This window comes from Podarcis raffonei, chromosome 15, assembly GCF_027172205.1.
Source record: "Podarcis raffonei isolate rPodRaf1 chromosome 15, rPodRaf1.pri, whole genome shotgun sequence".
In the NCBI taxonomy this organism is placed as follows: domain Eukaryota; kingdom Metazoa; phylum Chordata; class Lepidosauria; order Squamata; family Lacertidae; genus Podarcis; species Podarcis raffonei.
Genome location: NC_070616.1, coordinates 11,777,311 through 11,784,371, shown reverse-complemented (window position 1 = coordinate 11,784,371; position 7,061 = coordinate 11,777,311).

Below are 7,061 nucleotides of genomic sequence, written 5' to 3'. Positions count from 1 at the left end.
GCCTCCTCCAAATCTGTTAGCTGTTGTTTACCCCTCACAGAAGTACAATTCCCAGCCCCCTGAATGACCTAGAGTTTCCAGGAACTCTTTGCAAGCTGGGAGGAGATGTGCTTTAAATGTGCACAGCCTAAAGGGCCAAAAGTTCCCCACATCTGGTTTAAACTGTCAGGCAGCTAGCCCAACTAAAGTGAGACAGAGTATTATTCTTATTCTTATTCCCTTGCCCATCTGACACTAGAAGATCCATTTTTTGGATCCTAGATTAACAAGAGCGAAAAAATTGCTGTGGATTAACATGTAAATATGGTACTTTTCTTCTGCCTTTTCTCTACAGTGGTACCTTGGGTTAAGTACTTAATTCGTTCCGGAGGCCTGTTCTTAACCTGAAACTGTTCTTAACCTGAAGCACCACTTTAGCTAATGGGGCCTCCTGCTGCCACCGCGCCGCTGGAGCATGATTTCTGTTCTCATCCTGAAGCAAAGTTCTTAACCTGAGGCACTATTTCTGGGTTAGCGGAGTCTGTAACCTGAAGTGTATGTAACCTGAAGCGTATGTAACCCGAGGTACCACTGTACTCTAATTCTGTAAGGAACTAGCTGGGTCAGATCTGAATAAGGTAACATTGCAGTCATATCCCACGTTTCCTCAGAAGAGCTGTCCACCCTTCTGCAACAACAATTTATTACTTATATCCTGCCCATCTGACCAGGCCTCCCCAGCCACTCTGGGCGGCTCCCAACAGAATATTAAAAACACAATAAAACATTAAACGTTAAAAACTTCCCTAAGTAGGGCTGCCTTCAGATGTTTTCTAAAAGACAGATAGTTGTTTATTTCCTTGACGTATGATGGGAGGGCATTCCACAGGGTGGGAGCCACTACCAAGAAGGCCCTCTGCCTGGTTCCCTGCAACCTCACTTCTCACAGTGAGGGAACCGCCAGAAGGCCCTCAGTGCTGGACCTCAGTGTCCAGGCTGAACAATGAGGGTGGAGACGCTCCTTCAGGTATACTCTTTTACCCACAACATGTCCCCATCTTGCTGTGCCTCTCGCTGGGCCGAGGCAGAGAAGGGCCACCGGGACAGCAGTGGGAAACAGCTGAGCTTGCAACCGCATTTGGGTCGAAAACCCGTTGCCTTCTGTGCCTGGAAAGGATAAAGTCGGGCAGGAGCTTTCCCAGAAGAGTGCCGTTCCTCTGCGTTGTTTGTGGAGACCTGATTAAGAAGCTCGTTGAGGGTCTCCACTGAATTAGGTACTGCGGTGCGGCTAATTAAAGGAGCTCCCTGCGGGTTCGCTTAATAGCTGCGCCAGAACAGGTGAAGATTTCAATTATCTTGCCATTCCTTCTTCCCAAATAGCTCAGCCACGGGCCCTTAAATGCTTGCAGACAGTGTGTGCCGACTGAAGCGGCTCCTTTCTGGAAGGGGCGAGGCTGCTCCCCTGAACCAGCCGCGTTCAAGAGAGTCACATTTAGCAATATGGTGCCCATCCCAGGATAAAGACGCTCTGCATAGGAGTGCAGGAAGCTGCCTCATCCCAGCTCAGACCTTTGGTCCATCTGGCTCTGTACTGTCTACACTGACTGGCAGCAGCTCTCTAGGGTTTCAGGCAGGAAATCTTTCTCAATCCTACCTGGAGAGGCCGGGATTTGAACCTGGAAGCTTCTGCTTGCAAGGCAGATGCTCTGGCATCTTCCCCATATGGGTTCCCTTCCTTTGGGTTATCAGGGGTCTCTCATTTAGTCAGTCAGATTAATCAGCTAAAAGGCTTTTTGATCAGTAAACCAGGAAGCACACCCATAAATTAGAAGCACACCCTTTTCCCGAGACTCCCCATCACCTAATATCTTGAGAGAAAGCATTTCTCCAGGTACCTTGTAGGAGAGCCTTTTCAGTGGTGGCTCCTAAATTCTGAAACTGGAACTCCCTACCCAGAACCAAAACCGTCCTCATGAAAGGGGAAGCTGTGGTCCTCCAGACATTGTTTTACCGACATATATGCTTTTAAAAACCATGTGTTAAGAGATACTATTTAAATTTGCTGATGCCAAAAATGGGAGGGACTTAGGAGTGAAGTACATGTGAAATTGGCTTGGGCTGGTGTTATGTACTGAGTTGAATAGGATCCAAAATGCAGCAGTCTGATTGGTCCTAGAACAATAGGATTCAGAATGCAGCCGTCTGATTGGTCCTAGAACAATAGGATCCAGAATGCAGCAGTCTGATTGGTCCACAGGAGCCACCCAATCCAGCTCCAGGTGGAAGTGAACCCGCAACCTGATTGGCCTACAGGAGAATTCCGGAATTAGCCAATCACATGGGGCCCATTGTGTAAATAACGTATATAAAGCAGACATTCTGGGGGAACTTCCATTCCTCCTCACCACTATGAGCTGAATAAAGAGCATGAAATCCACTCTCAACTCCGAGTATATTTCAGCTGGCAACAGAATGATTTTACGCATCCCTCATTTGTTGTTCCTGGCAGGCTTTCCAGCTGCATCTTCCCCGCCCCAAGCAATTTGGTGCAACCCCCTGAGGTTTGTTTGCTTTTAATTAACATTTTGCAATCCACCCCCCTCCCGAGTATTAATGTGCCACCAGCAATTGGGCCGGGAACACCTACCAAATAAGCGAAATGCCCTGTGGACCACTCTCCATTTGCCTGCGTTTACAGCACCTTAGTATAGATCGGCCTCCCAGCACCAATCGGGATTAAATTCCGCAGCTATGCAGTGCGGCCCTCAGAATGCCTGGAGACAAACGTGCGAAGTGAGCTTGGCAGAATGCCATCTTCCGAGGCAATTACTAAACCCTTACGCACACATTCTGCCCCTTGTGTGCCAGGCTATCTATAGGACTGAAGCCCAGGTCGTATTTCATCCTGCCACTTGGCTAATTCCTTGCATGCTTCAGGTTCTGTGCTTTAAAAAAACCTATCTCCCATCCATGCTTCTTAGAGCAGGGTGAGGAGATGTCAAGAGAATTCTCCCCAAACTTATACCCTGTAGATAGTGGAGATTGGTCCATTAAACAGGACACTGTCCCACCAACTACAGTCTGCCTCCAGCCAGCTCCCACCTGCCTGCCTTCGTACGTAGGTACAACCAGCCCAGGGAGTGGCACTGCCTGTCAGCTTCCTTCTCCTGAGTCGCAGTGTTGTCCTTGTAGAACTCAGCAGAGAGGAGGAGAATGGGCACAAAGCTGGGATCAAGTATCATGGAGTCATTAGTGGTGTATGGAAGTGAGAGCTGGACCATAAAGAAGCCTGATTGCCGAAGAATTGATGCTTTTGAATTATGGTGCTGGAGGAGACTCTTGAGAGTCCCATGGACTGCAAGAAGATCAAACCTCTCCATTCTTAAGGAAATCAGCCCTGAGTGCTCACTGGAAGGACAGGTCCTGAAGCTGAGGCTCCAATACTTTGGCCACCTCATGAGAAGAGAAGACTCCCTGGAAAAGACCCTGATGTTGGGAAAGATGGAGGGCACAAGGAGAAGGGGGCGACAGAGGATGAGATGGTTGGATGGTGTTCTCGAAGCTACCAACATGAGTTTGACCAAACTGCGGGAGGCAGTGGAAGACAGAAGTGCCTGGCGTGCTCTGGTCCATGGGGTCATGAAGAGTTGGACACAACTAAATGACTAAACAACAACAACATCATAGAGGCATAGAATTGTAGAATTGGAAGGGACCTGCTGAGGTTTATCTTGTCCAGGGGTCAGCAAACTTTTTCAGCAGGGGGCCAGTCCACTGTCCCTCAGACCTTGTGGGGGACCGGACTATATTTTGTGGGGGGGGGGGAGATGAATGAATTCCTATGCCCCGCAAACAACCCAGAGGTGCATTTTAAATAAAAGCACACATTCTACTCATGTAAAAACACAAAGCAGGCCCCACAAATAACCCAGAGATGAATTTTAAATAAAAGCACACATTCTACTCATGTAAAAACACGCTGATTCCCGGACCATCCGCGGGCCAGATTTAGAAGGCAATTGGGCCAGATCCAGCCCCCGGGCCTTAGGTTGCCTATCCATAGTCTTGTCCAACCCCTTGCAATTCAGGAACCACAGCTGAAGAATCCCCAACAGATGGCCATTCAACCTCTGTTTAAAAACCTCCACTGAGGTAATACTGTAAATGCATTCTGGGAAATGATATATAACGAAATGATATTTTTTAAAAAAAAATGTATAAAAAAACCAGAAGCTTTTTTATTAGGAATTGTAGGTACCGATATCCCAAAGGAGCAGAAAATACTTTTTATGTATGCGACAACAGTCGCACAGATGTTACTAGCCCAGAGATGGAAAGAAGACAAAATCCCTACCAGAGAGGAATGGCAAACCAAGCAGCTGGAGTACGCCAACATGGCAAAATTGACCAGAAAGCTCAGGAACCAAGAAGACAAAAACTTCAATAAAGAATGGGGGGAAATTTAAATATATCTAGGAGACTACTGTAAGCAGGTATGAAAACATTAGCAGGAGTTGAATAACACTTGTAATGTAGCAGATATCGTGGACAATACAGAGAGATATAAAATATGGATTATGAAATAATACGCAGTTGAAAAGGTTGACAATAGGGGAAGTCTGGAGATTCAGAGAAATCTCTAAAAACGGACCTGTATTTTGTCTTGTCATAATTCTACACTTGTAAAATCAAATAAAAATCATTTTTAAAAACAAAAACAAAAACCTCCACTGAGAGTCCACCACCTTCTGAGGGAGCCTGTTCCACTGCTAAACAGCTATTAACATAGAACTTTCTTTTTCTAATGTTTAGTCAGAATCTCCTTTCTTGAATCCATTAGTTTAGTTCCTCCCCTCTGCAGCAGCAGAAAACAAGTCTTCTCCATCTTCCATGCTGCAGCCATTCAGATATTTGAAGATGGCTATCATATCACCTCTCAAGTCTTCTAACTGGCCCTGCTTGTCACTGACTCTGGCGCCACCTACAGTTGGCCTCCCTGCCTTCTGCCCAACCCCTTCCAATGGACAAAAGGCACCTACCTCTTCCTGCATGGGAGTTGCAGTCCAGCACGTCTGCAGGGCACCAGGTTACGGTAGGCTGCTCTGCCCTCCTGACCTATGGCTAGGGTTCTACACTTAGGCAGTATTCCAATGTTAAACCTTTCAGCAACACACATAGCCATTCCAGTTCCAGCATCAATTAAAGAATGATGCTTAACAGGCAGGAATGACCAGCTGCACCAATATAAGATGGGGGAAACCTGGCTTGCCAGTAGTCCATGTGAAAAAGATATTGGGGTCTTAGCGGACCACAAGCTTAACATGAGTCAACAGTGTGATGCAGCAGCAAAAAAGGCTAATGCTATTCTAGGCTGCACCAAGAGAAGTCTAGTGTCCAGATCAAGGGATGTAATAGTAACACTCTATTCTGCATTGGTCAGAACACACCTGGAGTACTGTATCCAGTTCTGGGTACCACAGTTTAAGAAGGATAAAGACAAGCTGGAATGTGTGCAGAGGAGGGAGGCCAAGATGATCAAGGGTCTGGAAACTAAGCCTTAGGAGGAACAGTTGAGGGAGCTGGGTATGTTTAGCCTGGAAAAGAGGAGATTGAGATGAGATATGATAGCCATCTTCATGTATCTAAAAGGCTGTCACATAGAAGACGGAGCAAGCTTGTTTTCTCGTTCTCTGGAAGCTAGGACCAATGGATCCCAAGTTACCAGAAAGGAGATTCTGACTAAACATTCGGGAAAACTTTCTGACAGTAAAAGCTGTTCAGCAGTGGAACAGACTCCCTCAAAAGGTGGTGGACTCTCCTTCCTTGGAGGTTTTTAAGCAGAGTCTGGATGGCCGCCTGTCGTGGATGCTTTAGTTGAGATTCCTGCACTACAGAGAGTTGGACTAGATGACCCTACAATTCTATGATTCTATAATAAGACAGACAGACAGACAGACAGCAAAGGGTTTCTGGTGAGCTGCTCAGTTGCTATTCCTCCTCCCTCTCAGGTGATCTGCTAAACTAGAACAGAACATCTTTCAGGAGTGCTGTCAATCTTTTATCTCTGGGTAAAGCTTGAGGTGCCTGAGGTTAAACCACTGTTTTTAACCCAGTCTTCAGCTGTTTAATCCATATTTATATTTGTTCTTGCAATCTATTGCTCTTTGCATGGAGTGGTCTTCGCGCTGCAATTCATAAATATTTTTGTCGATATTATCCCTGCCGCTATGTAAACATCAATTGGCAATTAATTAACTGCACAAATCCTCTTGCCTTCAGCTCTGCAGATGAGGTGGGGGTTGTTTCCTCCCCCTCCCCAAAAATGATGGGCTCTTCTCATCTCTGCCTCGGAGGTGACCGTACCACTGATGCCATCCTCTGTACAACATTCAGATTCTTGGCATGCTACAGTGTAAGAACAAGAGGGCAGGTCCCTGGTACAGAGCAGGCAGCAGAGTGGGCAAGGATAAAGAGAGGAAGGGTACGAATTCAGCTCTCTTACTGTGAACATACTCGGCTGCCACTTAATCGAACTCCTTCCTAAAATCCCCAGGAATCTTGCCAATAACTGCTCCAGTGATGGAGCAGGGAAAGGAAGACATCAAAGCAACAGATGAGATAATTTGGGTCCTTCTCTCTGCTGTGTCCAAGCTGGACTGCTCACAGCTACCCGCAAATGGGTATTTCTGCAACCCTTGTGTGTGTGCTTAAGGTCACCTAGGTCTTTTCTCCACAATTAGCTCGTGGAGCAGGTAATAAATACACATTTGTTACTCTTCTTTCAGTAGATGCTGGCAGCCACCACGCATCCCCTGAAACATCTAGTTAGGCTCTCGAAAGGCGGAAGGCGGTAATGACAGCTATCTATCCCACTTCATGAATGAGAAAGACCTTGGCAGACTGAACTGCTACCTAAAAGTGACCTGTATATGCCAGAAAAGGTGTGACGGTTAGCGAGATTACTGGAAAGTGTTTCTCTTTCAAGAAATGCTCTGTGTAATCAGAACTGGCAGCTGGGCTGAGATGGGAAAATGGCACATGGTGCTCTGTTTAAAGGCACAGATCTAACCTTCTCAGCGGAT